This window comes from Periplaneta americana, chromosome 8 (genome assembly GCF_040183065.1).
Source record: "Periplaneta americana isolate PAMFEO1 chromosome 8, P.americana_PAMFEO1_priV1, whole genome shotgun sequence".
Lineage (NCBI taxonomy): Eukaryota > Metazoa > Arthropoda > Insecta > Blattodea > Blattidae > Periplaneta > Periplaneta americana.
The window spans coordinates 157,411,067-157,427,842 of record NC_091124.1 but is presented as its reverse complement, the minus strand read 5'-3'; the positions used below and the strand labels follow the sequence as shown (position 1 = coordinate 157,427,842).

General features: G+C 32.6%; 1 protein-coding gene across 15 annotated transcripts in view; it reads left to right on the top strand.

Moving 5' to 3' along the window:
• Positions 1 to 13,971, top strand: part of LOC138705188 (band 7 protein AGAP004871-like) — a 683,889-nt gene extending 669,918 nt beyond the window's left edge. For all 15 annotated transcript variants that reach the window (XM_069833922.1, XM_069833912.1, XM_069833923.1 and 12 more), the window contains one exon: positions 6,132 to 13,971. The gene's annotated coding sequence lies outside the window, so the exon portion shown is untranslated. The remainder of the gene's footprint in view (positions 1 to 6,131) is intronic.
• Positions 13,972 to 16,776: the final 2,805 nt, after the last annotated feature.

The window sequence follows — 16,776 nt, the reverse complement described above, 5'->3', positions numbered from 1 at the left end:
TCATTTCTATTCTGTTGTCGTTCTTTAGTGATATAAATAATATTCAAATTATTATTTGTATTCTGTTATCGTTCTTTAACCGGGTTCGAATCCCAGTCGGGGCAAGTTACCTGGTTGAGGTTTTTTCTGGGGTTTTCCCTCAACCCAATACGAGCAAATGCTGGGTAACTTTCGGTGCTGGACCCCGGACTCATTTCACTGGCATTATCACCTTCATTTCATTCAGACGCTAAATAACCTAGATGTTGATACAGTGTCGTAAAATAACCCAATAAAAATAAAATAAAAAACTATATAAATAATATTCATGTTATTTATATTGTTATCGTTCTTTTGTAATATAAATAATGTTCAAGTTGTTATTTGTATTCTGTTATCGTTCTTTAGCAATATAAATAATATTCAAGTTATCATTTATATTCTGTTATCGTTTTTTAGCGCTATAAATAATATTCAAGTTATCATTTATATTCTGCTTTCATTCTTTAGCGTTATAAATAATACTCAAGTTATTTATATTCTGTTATTGTTCATTCGCGATATAAATACTCTGTATTTTATATAAGTAATTATTAAAATATAAATAACCATGTTTCCTTGTAAAATAGTTTATTTTATTTAAATAATTAATTATATATTATATAATATCTTATACAACAGCGTGCAGTGATGACGTTTCCGGGGAAGCAATTGCGTGGAAACCCTGTATGTAAGCAACAGACATCGAAACCCAATCGAACAGTGGCATACATGCAGGCACTGCTTCCCTTCACGTCATGCTATCACATGCCACTGATTTTATGTTAATTAAACATTTCCAAACTCTGAGATTTTCAGCTATAGTGTTATATGCAATTCGTTAGAATTTTATTTTTTCTTCTGTCTTTTTTGAAGGACCACAAGGGCAGAACTCGAGGACCACAGGTGGTCCACGGATCATAGTTGAGAAACAGTGGTATAGATTTAAGACTGTAAGCATCTCTTCACATAATATTTTACATGGATTTTTCAGTTTTATTTTTATATAGTGAAGACCTGCAATTTTATTTATGTATATGCGTTGTAATCACACGTTTGTGTTTTTAACTAATTGACAACAAGGGTACATTTACATATGAAAAGAAATATTGACGTCCGAAACCATGTTGTTTTTACTATGCTTTATGTTTATTAATGTATATTGTACTTTTGATTGTAGAGGCACATGTACTTATTTAGAGATTATATTGCAGCATAAAAAGTTGTATCTGATGATGTCGGCATGACCGACGAAAACGTTAATACAGTATTAAATTATGTAAGTAATATGAGTCATTCCACGTTAAATCGCACAAATTTAACCTCGAATTGACTTTAATGTCTCTAATTTAGATAAAACAAATTTTGCACATTCTATGGATTGAAAAAGTAAGTACATGTTTTATTATTGTTGTCTATATCGATTATTGTAGTAGATATGTGTTATCAAAGATTCTGAAATAATTCGCGCATCATTATTGTTAAACGTGATTATCTCCACTAATAATCATCACAGAGATTTGCTCTTTGTCTCAATTTGAAGGTGATATTACATACTTTGTTCTTCGCATAATAATATAAAAATATAAGTTTGTTAACTTTGTTATAAAAAACATTTAAACACATAAAACTATGTTTTAATGGCTGCGACTTGCTTTAAAATTACAGAAAAAAATCCTTAAATACCTTGAAATTATTTTAACCACCCTTAAAAAAATCAGAACGCTACTCTCAACCATTGAAGAATAATTAAATGATTCACCAAGCTGCAAGTCTTGAGTGCGTGGACTGCATAAGTACTGTTGCAAGATAATGTGCAAGTCCAGCTCTGGATGAGAGTCGTGTGACCACTTTATACTGTTCTATGGTCAGAATATCACTCTTTCGCGTAATTTATGTAATATAGTACTGTATTTAAATATTGTTTTTGTAAAATATACACTTGTAAGAATGATAACTACAGTTTACACAACACTGCACTTTTAACTAATCACCTACAACCAATTCTATTTAATGTCCACCACTTTACTCTCACTTTGAAGTGAATAGTTCTTTATTATGGCCTGAGATTGTGTCAGTGGAACAAGAGAATGAAGTTGTAAGATACCTCGTACCACTTTTGCTTGTTGGTACCTTGAGTAGAAAATATAGCTAAGTTATTTGTATTCGCTAATGGAAAAATTTAAAAGAAATATTATAAATTATATTATTAATACCATCAAGCATTAATTTAACATTTTCATGATGAACATAGACACAAACTGAGTGCGTGCCACTTGTTCCAGGAAGTACACATTCCTTTGGTCTGAGTTTGAAAATTTTTGAAAATCCTGTTTTGATATACGGATATTGCTCTTTGAAACACTGGTAACTTTTCTTAAGATTACATAGTATTAATCTTTTCTCTTTGTGAACTCCCTTTCCATCTTCTTTAACTGAAACACAATTCTTTTTGCCAGCCATAACCCTCCTCACATCATCAGAATTATAAAATTGAACAACCTTCTCTACTACAAATGTTCCCAAACTTTTTCCCGATTTAGGATTAGGAGTAACCAAAATCCCCTTTTCTGCTCCTACTTGTTTAGAAATTCATATCATGTGAGTGGTGATATTAAAATGTTGTTGAATTTTACTGTAGGACCAACTTTAAAAAATTGTTAATAATATGTATTTTGAGATTTCTGTCGTCTGTTTCATGAAATAAGTTTATCAATTTCTGTATTATATCGGAATTATTTGAATTTTCAACTGAAGTTGTGTCTTCTGTGATATGAAATATTTTATGTTTAATTGTATCTGTAACTTTCTGCATTTTTTTGTTTTGGATCTTTTTTTTTAGATAATTTTGTCTTCTTTATTGGCGATTCTCAATCATCACTAAGCTCTCACACAGCTTCAATATATTATTTTTAAAGTTATTTCTTACTCGAAAGCAACCTGAAATCAGCGTAGTTCTATGTACAATATAATAGATTATACTTTCTTTTTGCGTTTTTAAAGTACCGATAAGCTGTTATAAAAATAATTGTTTAAAAAGTGACCCTCTAAAACAACCCCATCAATAAATCAATTAATATAATATTCCATTTGTTCCCATTTCAAATGACACCAACACTCAACTTCTATGATGCATAGAATCTTAACAATGAGCATTTGCATACTGTGTCGTGCATGAATTTGTCATATACAGTAATTAAAAGAGTATAAATAGTAAAATATTAAAGTATGATCCCAGAAAAAATTACAGACCTCTTATTTTGATCTGCACAATATATTTTAGAAGATTTAAGCAAATACTAAATGGTCACGTTTCGTATACAGGTGTTTGATACGACATGCACACAACACAACACGATATCTACTCCGAAAGACTTAGGAAATATTGTTAGATAAATTAAAGGGAAACTGCTAAGTGCAAAAGCACTACAAAAGTTTATTAATACAGGAAGAAAAGACTTATGAAACGAATACAGACATAATAGAAGAATATAATGCAATCAAGATGACAGATGTAGAAAAAGTCTTGAAAGAAGCAAAAAACAGAAAAGCTCCGGGCATAGATAATATAAATACTGAATTAATAAAATATGCCAGTTTATTTTGGAAAAAAAGATTCATACAATTACTAAATGATATCTGGAGCAGTGGCAAAATACCAGAAGAGTGGAAGATAGCAAATGTAATTAATATACACAAGAAAGGAAATAGAATAGATTGCTCTAACTATAGAGGTACTAAGCTCAGCATACAAAATTTATACATCGATAATAAAATTCAAACTACAACCATTGACTACAAGAGGAACAATGTGGGTTTAGGAAAGGCAGATCATGTATGGATGCAGTCTTTGTCATAAAGCAACTGATGGAAAAAAGAAGAGAATTTAATCTACCACTTTTTATCCTATTTTTAGATTATGAGAAAGCATATGATCGAGTAGATAGACAGAAACTATGGGAAATACTACAGTATTATGACGTTCCTTACAATCTGATCAATGCCATCAAATCATTATATGATAACACCCAGATAATAATAAACAAAGGGTCTCCTTTTAAAGTTAATCAAGGTCTCAGACAGGGTTGTGGCCTATCCCCAATATTGTTCGATATATATATATATATATATATATATATATATATATAATTATCCAGGAATGGCAAACTTTACACCCTAAAAGTATTAAATTAAGATTAAATAAATCAATAAATACCTTACTATTTGCTGACGACCAGGTTTTGTTCGCCGAATCTGAAAAGGATCTGCAAGAGAATGTAAAAAACTAAATAAAGTTTTGGAAACCTTTAATATGAAAATATCAATCAATAAAACCAAAGTAATGGCTATGGAAGGAAAATACAATAGAAGAGCTAAAATCGTTATAAAAGATCAGTTAATAGAACAGGTGAATACTTTTAAATACCTGGGATGCGACCTATCCATATATAATTTGAACCAAGATCTTGACAACAATGTAATAAAATATAATTCAATAAATGGATGTATTAACAGATACTTAGGAAATTCAATGAGGAAGGAGGTCAAACTCAGATTGCATAATATAGTATCGAAACCGATGTTACTTTATAATAGTGAAACCTGGATAATGAGGAAAAAAGACAAAAATAAAATAGAAAGCTCAGAAATGAGATTTATGAGACGGCTATTAGGAGTATCTCTAAGAGACAGAGTGAGAAGTGCAGACATATGAACGGCACTGGTATAAGAAGTAGTATAGTGCAAGAGGTAATTCAGTACCAAAAGAACTGGCAAGAACATGTCAACAGAATGTCCCCTGACAGACTACTGCAGCAAGCTTTATTTTATAAACCAAATGGAAGACGAGATATAGGACGGCCGAGAACCAGATGGAAAGACCAGTTTCAAGAATAAATGTCTTTGGCGCGGAACGGGATAAACCCCAATCCTTGGAAAGGCAGAAGAAGAAGAAGAAGACTGCTAAGTGCTGAAGGGACATTGCGTGCTTTTAGAACTATCTGTTTATTTACGTAAAGTAACACCGCACCACTGATAATGTTTTACTCACTCTTGCTGCATCTATCGCAGCTGCATGCTCCAGTGCATGGTCTCACTCAATCCGAGCCTTCCGACCCGAACACACCATCAGTAAATTATTTGCACAGCGACTTCTTTTTCGAATAGCGTTCTAAAACCAACGCAGTTCTACGTAAAACATTTCAAAGAATATAATGATATTCTTTCCCCTTTTTAGAAGTACGTCCCTGATATATAAAAACGTATTTTAAAAATATAACCCTCTAAAAAGGGCTCATTTTATATCTTGATTGAACACAAAAAATTTGTATATAATACTGGAATTATTGCACTTTAAAATGATATAAATACGAAATTTCTACGATTTATAGAATCTTCAGTATAACCATTTTCATAATACGTTGCATCCTAATTTACGGAAAAAGTAACATTTAATAAATTACTAAATAATTGTGTCAGTCCGAAAAAATTACACATGGGTTATTTAATTTCATCAATAGAATATATAAAAAAAATTGGAGCAAATATTAAGTTGTCATGTTTCGTAGGTGTTCGATTTGACATGGAATGACTCATATAAGGACTTGTACCTTACACATATAGAAAGTAAAGTCATTGACTGAATTAAAAAATTAAAAATAATGTAGATAATTATTACAGTTGTCTGAACACTATTTATTGATAAAATAAATAAAATAAATAAAATTGGTTAGAAACCATATATGTTTCGGGGGCTGTGCTCCCCCATCATCAGTGGTTGTACCACCACTGATGATGGGGGAGCACAGCCCCCGAAACATATATGGTTTCTAACCAATTTTATTTATTTTATTTATTTTATCAATAAATAGTGTTCAGACAACTGTAATAATTATCTACATTATTTTTAATCTTAACTTATGAACACTGTTGTATTTCGACCTTCTAAGTATTTAATCATTGACTGAAAATAAATCTTTTATATTGTATATCATAGACTTTTCTGAAAAATTATTCAAAATGAATTGCAAAATAAATGATTTCTCTTTCACTGTGTAAGTATTCAGATATTAGAGTGCTGAATGTAATTAATGTCTTATAATTAATGGTTTCAGGTCTTTGACAAATCTCTCACCCACTGTGTCGGTATGTTCATCTAATCTGCCACCTTCAGTCCACTCGTGTGTTGCCAGCATTTGAAACGAAAATCTGAGGAATAGCAAGTAATGGAATCATTTTGTGTCGTTCACTCTATTTCAGATAAGTGTTCATTTTGTGTGATTTGTCTTTGTCAGATCCGAAACACTGTTTGAATGATAATTCTAACTGTAATGAAATGTAGGCTTTGATAAAAGGAAAACTGTAGTTGTAGAATACTACTCGATGTCTTTATGAACAACTTATTAACTATACTCTTTGCAGGTGATTTTTTAAAGATAATGAAACATGTAAAATGTAATTAAAATAGTCTTGATATATGGTTCATATTGTAAAACATTGAGAGTTTCTTTCGTAACGTAGGGTGACTCAATTAAATGTAATCACTTGAGTAAAACATTTAAAGCTCTGTCCTGGACAGTAAACTTATTAACGGACGTGAGCAATATTATTTTTGAACTGAAATATAGGTATCACATCTCTTTCATTTATTACTTCTTACAACAGGTCACTATATTTATGATCTGAAAAACACAATATTTGTATTATGGTCGGATGTTGATATCTTTCTCTGTTTTATATAAGTTCTTCACTTTATACTCCACCCATAAATTAGAACGATTTTGTCATTCATTCTATCATGAATGTTGGAAAAACTGAAAAAGATTCTTAATCTTACGATATAGGTATTGGTTCTCTGTAGTTTCTTATTCAATTTAATTAGACTGTGGATCTTGTGATTAAAGACAATATCCGATTATGTATGAAGTTCAAAGTTATAATATTTTTTCCTCAGATGCGTCAGAATTTTATATCTTAGCTAATAATTATCAGTGTGGAAATAATAGCTACCTAATTAATTAATCTCTGTCCTTCCTAGCTTCGTAATAGTATTAGATTAAACTATGTGTAATAGGTTCACATGAAACTATATAAATTGATACTGACTGCATTAGGTCTGATAAGCTACTGGTAAGTAAATATAAGAATATGTTCATGTACAAGTGTAGAATGAATACATTGAGTTTTTTTATATATATTTTTTTTAGTAATGTTAAGTCTTAGCTTCATGAATATTATCACAAAATTAGTTAATGATATTAAATTGTAAGAATTTTAGTAAATCTTGGTAACTGAAGTCAAACCTATAATGTATAATAATGAAATTGCCAGGAGAATGCCTCTGATCACTATCTTCGATATAAAATAAGCATTAGATAACACCACATACTTCATAATAGTAGTACACAATTGTTGAAAAATGTACAGACCCAGAAACAAAAGTTGGGCCACTTGAATTTTGTTTCTGGATCTGTACACTGTCTAGCCGTAGTCTAAGATTAATTCAAATGAAGCAGTCTATGCTCTATATAACTATTACTATTCAGTCAGGGGCGAATTCTCTGGGTGTGCTTAGCATATGCCACATGTTTGAAGAATAAGATGATAAAAGAGAAAGTTTTGACTGTATGACGTCATTCTAAGGCATTTACATGGCCATACAGAACCGATTCAGCAAGAGTGTGTACAGGGTGTAGCTTCGAAGTGTACATTTTTTTTAAGTTGTGAATTGTGAGTTTAAGTGCTTGGTTGCAAGTAGTAGACTAATTATGAAAAGGGAAGAGTTTGAAGAGTTCTGTATAACAAGTGATCTGTTACTGAAACTGTTTGCCAAAAGAAGTACCATATAGCTGGGAAAAGAGAAATTATGAAGAAAAATAGACCATGTCCCGAAGCATAAAAACAAGAATGGAAAGATATGTACGGCATTTCAATACGCAAAAGTACCTTGGTTAGCTGGATCTAAAAATTAAATAAACTTTTCTGCTGGCCTTGTTTGTTATTTTCAACACAATGGAGTGGGGTGTAAAAATTTTTGCTGAAGATAGGGCTAAAAGCTAGCAATCAGAACAAAAATAAAATCATATTATCATTTTACACATATAAAAAATCTTTAATAAATCATTCTAAATGGAATAATAAACATAAATATAATATAATTTTTTTGTATAAAATATTATCTATTCTAAAAATATCTATCTATACTAAATAAATTTTACAAGAGAAAAAGTTCATCCAAAGGGCTGGTCTCGGGAAGAGTACCCAAAATGCTCATTGCATTTCCGCGTTGAATTGCAATACTTAAACGTTGACGCAAATAAGTAGTGCAACAACGATCACCGGTAATGGAGATCAAAATTTGGCCGATTTGAGATACCAAAACTTTAGCGTCATGACTTCAAGGTCTCCACAGCAAAGGGGACAAAGATATAATTGTCTAAAAGATGAGCATACTTACTGACTTTTTTTTCACTAATTCAGCAGCAGATGCTGCGCATCTGTAGGTATTCGGCAAGTGAGATGGAGCTAGAGTGTCAACGCAAGTGGAGTCCCAAATTAAAGATTTTCCTCTATATCATGGAATTAAGGTGAGACCATTGGGCCGTTTACCATCCGCGTGACTAATACCTGGTGGTTACAAAAGAGACGGGATGCCACAAGAAGTCAGAGATCTTTTAATGATATCATTGAGTGATGTATGTCTGGGAATGCGACCCTTGCTCCTCACACAGCTGAGTGCATGATGACCGTAAATATCAGCAATTCCTCCGCAAATACATTGGTATGGCTGGTGTAAGAATGGGTTCTCGAATTTAAATTGTCTTTCTATGTCTGTCAGCAGGCATGATAAATCTGTAAATTGCCTTAAAATAATGTTTTGTCAGCCTGAATAGCTTTGGAAGGACAAGAATCGATCATCAGCTTAATGAGCATCAAAAAATTAACTTACCTACACAATGATAAAGTGTAGAAAATCCATGATATTCTTAAACAGATGCAGATGACTTGATGTTTTGTGTTTCCCAAGCAGGAATTGCCATGACGAATCTGATACTTCTCATAACAAGTAAAAACTACGTAGAACTCCTGGAGATAATTCATTTCTATGTCCAATATTAGAGAACCATTTAAAAGAATCAACAGTTTTCCAGGGCATATTTTCTCCAATCCAAAATGATTTGATTGCCTTCATCTCTTCCGTATTTACAGCCAGAACAAAACAGGAGCTTGAGCAACTGACTTTATAGCATTGATTTCGGATGAAACCTATGACAAAATAAACAAATCACAGCTCTCAACTGTTTTTCGTTTCATTGATCGAAATAGACAGGTTCTGGAAAGGTTCCTTCATTCTACTGATCGTTCAGCTACAGGCCATTTAGAACATGTTAAAATTGTTGTGAATGATTTCAACTGAGATAGCAAAGTTATTGCTTGAAGCTATGATGGTGCTGCAGTAATGATAGGACAAGTCAGCAGTTTAAATAATTGAAGTGAAAGAGCAATACCCCACTGCAGTTTTCATTCATTGCTACAACCACATGCTAAATTTAACTTTGCAACAATTATTCTCAAATATCAAAGATTGTAAGTTCTATTTCAGATACTTTCGGGACCTTCAGTGTTTTTTCTATGTCTTCTAAACGAACATATGCTTTTCTGTATTCAGTCGCACCTATGAGACTTACGAATACTGTAAAGGAGAAATATGACACGATAATGTTTTTTCATCACGTACTTGGTGGTCACTCTGCAGATTGGAATAATGATACCGTTATAAATGCTCGAGGTTTCTTGTCTTTCCTAAAAAATTTCAGACTCGTTTCTTGCTTAATGTCTTTTCTGAAATATTTTCATTTATAAATATTCTCTTCAATATTCTCCAGACGAAAGCATAGATATTACATACTGTGCTAAAAAAAAGTGAAAGAAACAACAAGAAAACATTTCAGGAAAACTTATGAAGAAGTCACATAAAGAGATGAAGATGATAAACCACCTTTCAAAAAGCGAGGATGTCACAGAATATAAACGTCTGTTCGTGGAAATTTTAGATAATATGATATTAATTGTTAAAGAATAGATTTCAGTCCATGGGAAAATTTGATTACATCTGCTTACTGAACAGTAACATGTATGATAGATACAACAAAGACTTTCCTGAAAACTCTTTAAAAATTCTTGATATGAATTATGGTACATTTTTATATCATTCGTTTGGGGAATGCATTGTCTATTCTCTTTATTCACAAGAGTTTAAAAATAAGTCTGCTTTTGAATTGGTTAAATTTATGAATGAAAACGGTCTGCAAGTGGGACTAAAAGAGGTGTATAACAAACTTGTTAAAATGACTGTCACAATTCTTACTACAACATCTACAGCTGGAAGGATTTTTCTGCATTACAGAGGATAAAAATGTACTGCAGGTGAACTCAAGAACAAGAAAGATTATCTTTGCTAGTAGTGTTGTCAGCTGTGAAAGCTTTACTTGATGACTTATAAAATTTGACTGACATCTTATGATGCAGTGATACAGAAAAGAAAGATTGCTACAATGATTTTTCACCTTCCCTCAACTACCCCATAACACATTTGCAAGTAAGCTTTATATTTCAGTTACATCAGTTTTATGTTTATTGTGTGTATGTGTGTAGATAATCTCTTAGAATATGTAATGGGCTTTGTAATAGAGGAAACTTATGTTTTATTCACATTAAAAATAAGTTCAAAAAACGTATTATATGTCTTTCTCGTGTTAAATTTTACATTACCTCATTAACATGTTTCAGCCTGTTATCGGCCATCTTCAGAATTGGTTGTTGCTGGTCTTGGCGCCTTTTTGTTTGTGTTTCCTGTGGGGGTGTGTTTACGTAGTGTAATGTGGAGTCAAAGAGAGTGTGTGTTCTGAAATTGAGTTGTGTGTTGAGAAAACATCCAAATGAAATTCTCAACACACAACTCAATTTCAGAACACACTCACTCTTTGACTCCACATTACACCCCACAGGAAACACAAACAAAAGGCGCCAAGACCAGCAACAACCAGTTCTGAAGATGGCCGATAACAGGCTGAAACATGTTAACGAGGTAATGTAAAATTTAACGCGAGAAAGACACATATTACGTTTTCCAATGTGACATAATGTTAAAAGTTGTGTAATCAAGATGTACGGAAATAAGTATTGTGATTATGTTGTTTAGGGATATAACTGTAAGTGAACATGACCAAAAATTTTGGTTAGGATTCGCCCCTGAATATTCTACTTAAAATTATCCATAGAAAATGAATTCCTCAAGAGAGACAGACAACAGCGTACCATAGGCTTACTTAGTGTACTTTCAGTGAGATGATTGAAGACACATCTCTATTTTTGTAGAATTGAAATAACTCTCGAGTATTGCTATAGTATTGTAAATAAAACATCATAATAGAAGTAGGTACTGGTAGGTGAAGTTCTTACTTTTAAAAGAGCAGTCAGAGGCGTTCTTTTAGTGGCCTAAGTATACGAGAAGTGGCATTAGAATTGTGTTATTTCTCTTTCATGTATAGAGTACCATACTGGTATTGATAACACAATCATAATTGAATCGGGTATTGCAGGAACAGCATATGTCAATATGGCAGACATGGTGACGTGTGCTGTTTCTACAATCTCTGATTCAATTTCTTTCTTAATGCCGTTCTGATTACTTAACAATTTTCATATTTTAATGCTACCGGTTCTCTTGTTTATTAATTTTAAACTGAAATTATGTATGTTGTTAAGTATTAGTATTTTAAAACATCAGAACACTAGGTAACTTTGTTAGTTTCAATTATGTTCAACGAACTTACGATTTCAGAGAATCAGAACTGAACTGCATTATTTTCTTTGTATACTCAGGGTCTGAAGAAATATTTCTGATTGTTATGCTAATGTTATTTTAAAACAAGTGTTTATGTTTACCTGATTCATGCTATTATAATAATACAGCAATTTCAACTTAAGACGCAACCCAGTCACCAGCAGGCAGGCAGTACCCCCAGTACTTTCAAGCAGTAACACCCAGCGGCATTGTGCGGTAATTGAACTGCTAAGTGGCCTGGCATGCATTTTTTATACCCGTCTTCAGTGTTAGTTTATCTTCCGTAAAATTAATGTAATGGTGTTTATTTTCGTACCTTAAGACATAAGATATTCAAAATGACTTCCACCAGCATCAATACAACGCTCACATCTGCAACGAAGATGATGAAATACGCGATCCAATTCCTGCCTTGAAATGCTGGAGATCATGGCCCTAATATTTTCTTGAAGTTCCTCTAATTTATGAGGATTGTTCACATACACTTTATGTTTTAACATACCCCAAAGATAAAAGTCACATGGTGGTAAAAACCATGATAAATTTAAACTTAAACAGAGCACAGTTCACCAAACACATTAAATGAAAACTAAAACTGACCAAACACGTTCACACCTTACAGAAGACAAACTAACACTAATTTGCATGCTGGGTTGCACAACATTGCTGAGATTTCCAGCTTGAAATACCAGTCTATCTGCCCACCCACCCGCCCTCCCTCCTACCTGCAGCTGCACAACACAGCTTGGTTTTCCCACTATAGAGAACGGTCTATTGCCCGCCCGCCTGCCTGCCGTGACCAGAGTTGCGTCTTAAGTTGAAGACGCTGTATGATATCTCAATCATGATCAACAATTGTGTCCATTTATATACGAATATCCATATCAGTTTTATATTACCACAAGTCAATGATCCAAAGAGCTGTATATCATCAGATAGTGCTTGGTCTTCAAAACTCAGATTCTAACAGTGTTCCTATATAGAGCAAAGTTTGGTGCTTTAAACACATCTTTATATATGAAGCGCCTTTGAACCAAGTACTTCTATTACTTAAAAAAAAAACAGTGTGTGGTGACGGGAAAGTAAAAATAATATACAGGATTACAAACAAATATATTATTTTCTTGCGTTTTTGATTCGAAATACTACAGGATGTCTCAGATCGATAGTGCCAAAATAATACAAATAATACAGGACTCTAATTCTGTTAAGGTGAGTATTTTCAGAGAAGACAACCATGATTGGCATTATCATCTTAAAGACTATGAAAGTCGCATTTGACAAGACACAAATGCCTTTTGGCATTGAGTTGGAGAATGTACGAACGTAAAACTATCAAAAGTTCATCTCATTTATGACAAAGCTCCTTCCAGTGCCTATGTAACTGAATGGTACCTTTCATTCTTATATATATATTTTCATAGCATATTTTCAGGCTATTAGATTTTTAAGCTACAAAAAGATGCCATGATGTTCGGAGAAAGATTTGCATACCAGATTTTGAGGTCTTTGATCATGCTGCAGATTTAAGTGTTAATTAAGTACCTGTAGAGAAGCGGCAGAATAACTTCTTTGCATCACTATAATACTTGCATCAAGATCGATGGTCCCCCATTTTAAGTACCGTAGTTCTGTGAATTGAATAGATATTATTTCAGTGGAAAGAACGATAATTTTATCAGAAATGTCTTGCTATTTCGTAAAATTTGTAAAATAGTAGAACAGTTTACAGATAGCTTTTCATACTTACTGCACCATGCTTCACCTCATATTTCAAGATCCCGTAGAATCTTTAGTGGATATTGCCAAGCATAGGTTCTCTATCTCAAAATACTAATCTTAGTGTCCTATATCATCTATCATTTTGTTACCGTTTACATGAGACATTATGTGATTGTATATAAATAAGGAAGACATATATCTCATCTTTGGAAAATTAATTCCTTGGTAAGAGTTAGGGTATTTTTCTCTTCCAGGAACAAGATAGAAACTACTTTGCAATATCTTTATTTAATTATGGTTTCTGAAACGCATTTTGAATGTTTATTCTGTTGTACAAGAATTCATTATTACTAGATTCTTTACTTAATAAAATAAATTTAACAAGATGTTATTGTTACGGACTTTTTATCACCTCACACTGTTCATCATGCACTTTCTCTGATGCTGTGTTAATCTGTTTCATTGTTTTTTCACATTTTATGATTTTTTTTTTTACTGTGGCCTATTAAAAAACCAAGACCATAGTTGGAAGGACGAATTTTGAGACAATCTGAATAGAAAGAAATATCTTGTAATATATCTCATGTCATTATATTTGTGCATCTTACTTTCGCAAATATACATGAATAACAGTACAGTAACTAAAATTAAATATTTACAAATCATGTTTCTAGAAATGTTGTGTCTGTAATACATAAATATTTATTTTAATCATTCATGTTAATGATTTTCCTAATATTGTAGTTACTGTCTAAATTAGGTTCACTAGATTAGACTAGGGGGCTTGCAAAAACATCACTATAAGCTGGAAAGATATGAGTTCAGTTCCCTGGTGGAGTTAAGGATTTTTCAATTGATCTAATCCTTTTGCCCTCCCTATAGTCCTGAAATTGATTCAGCCTCTAACAGAAATGAGTACCAGAGATATTTCGTTGTGAGCAAAGGCAGCCAGTATGCAGGAATGGCATCCCTACTGCTACTGATTGTCGGCTTTTCAAGGTCTTTAATGTGACCTAGATTAGACTAGATTATGGTGACCAAATTTTTTTGGTCCAACAGTGAACACCTTCCAGAAATCTCGATTAATAGCAACACTTCTGCCAGCATACCAGTACTTATCACCTATGAATAAAATGTTAATGCAACAAAAGTAAATTTCAGAGACAGAAACAGGGACGTTTATTCTCCAGGATAGTAACTGAAAATGAGGGACTGCCCCCAGAAATAGAGAACATCTGGTCATCCTGGACTAGATAATCAGTTCTCTAATCAATTTAAAATCTCAACACTTCTTGATATGGTATGGTAATGGCGTATCCTGTAATTGCCTTGTTTGATGAGCTATGGTTGTGCGAGATTTGTCACACCAAAATATCTTAGTAGACATCTTGATCAGTAAGTTTAGTACATGCTTTTGGCATAGCCTCTAATAAATCCTGCATAAAATATCTTGCGCAGTTATTTCTTAAAAACGTTTTTATAGCACACAGCAAATTCATCCACAAACTAGACATTAAATCCGATTGCAGGGAATTTAAATAATTTTAATACGAGGCCATTGGGTTAAAAGCTGAAATTAAATAAATTTTCTTTAACCATTGTAAAATAATGTGGTATGGTAATGAATGAATAATGAAATTGGACAAAAAATCAGAGTATCTTGAGGAAATATGACCAATAATGTTTTTGTGTTTTATGTACCATTATCTCATGGAATCTGCTGGGTATTTAATCCCAGTCTCTTCAGTGATGACTATGGCTGAACTTCACAGTAATTGACTTTTGAAGAATTGAAAAGTATGTGGGTTTCAATTCAATAGGCATGTCATGGTGTTAATTAAAGATACTGTAGCTAACATTTAATGCGAAATATGAGTTTGGTTTGCATTACACATTGTTCAGTTATTCTAAGATATTAGCCTACATTTGTAACTCTGTAGTCAGTACATGTACTGAATGAATATGTTGATATTAGGTGAATTAAATTTAACGAATGCTGCTTTTTTAGTTTCTCTGAGCAAATTTCTGAACTAATATACTGGAATATTATTATATCTTTCATGCACAGTTTTTAATTCAAATTCCAGGCAAATTTTAGTAGTCATTTATGGTCCATGACAAAATTCAGATATCAGTCATAATTTTCATCTAATATCTGATCAGCAAATATTATAAATTCCGCCTAACAGGAATAGAATTCTCCACAGTGCTAGACTAGTAAAGTCGAGGAATATCTTCAGCTGCCACATCTGGAGATGTTATCAATCAGTCACTCAAGCAACCTACTGTTTTGTTGGGTACCACTCGATGAAATGACACAGAAAGACGAATATTTAAAATCCTTTAAAAGTAAATAATAAAATGTATATCTGCGCATTTCTGAGAGGAAATAGTGTGTACACAGAATTATATGCTGACTAACTAGCTAAATGGAGTGTAGGTGGTAGCATGTCAGTTTCCATTCTTCATCATGTTCCTTTATAGTAATACCTACAGTATCCTATAGAGACAAATGTTCAAATAATAACATATCTCAATTTTAAATCTGTGAATCTGGATTCAGACTGGAATTAGTAGCCTGCTTCAGCACTCTTTCCTAATGATTCTTAAGTAAATAGTAAATTTGTGCTTGTGAGGAAGGACACATTCCATAATTATTGATAAGTGAAAATATACGGTATGTACTGGTACCAGTTTGTCTTTTTATTTTGGGCAATGCATTTGACAAACTGCCTTGAATAAACATTACTGCAGACTTCGTAATTGACTGTTTATGTATTTAATCTTTGCGTTTAGCTAATCCCTCCACAGGTCAAGTGTTAAGGTTCATTTTCACATGTCCGCGCTGAGTCAAGTCTAGTCCTACAAGGGTGAGGGTGGGAGAAAGAGAAAAGTGTATCATCCTTACAAGCAGGCAATAGATTGCGTAGGGAATAGTTGAATGCACAGTATTTTTCAAGTACTATATTTCGTACTTAATACTTTTGTCCTAAATTATTTAAACACTTTTTGTCGTTACTCTATGTTCTTGCAATCAAAATTCAGTTATTTACTTTTTCTTAATCATCAATTAATTTCAGTACTTATTGTTTTGGTACCATTATTGGTGGCCTATATTTCCTTGACCGCAGCAAGAAAGAGAGAGAACAGCAAGAGAACGAAAAATAAACTTGTAATTTTGCCCCACTTAT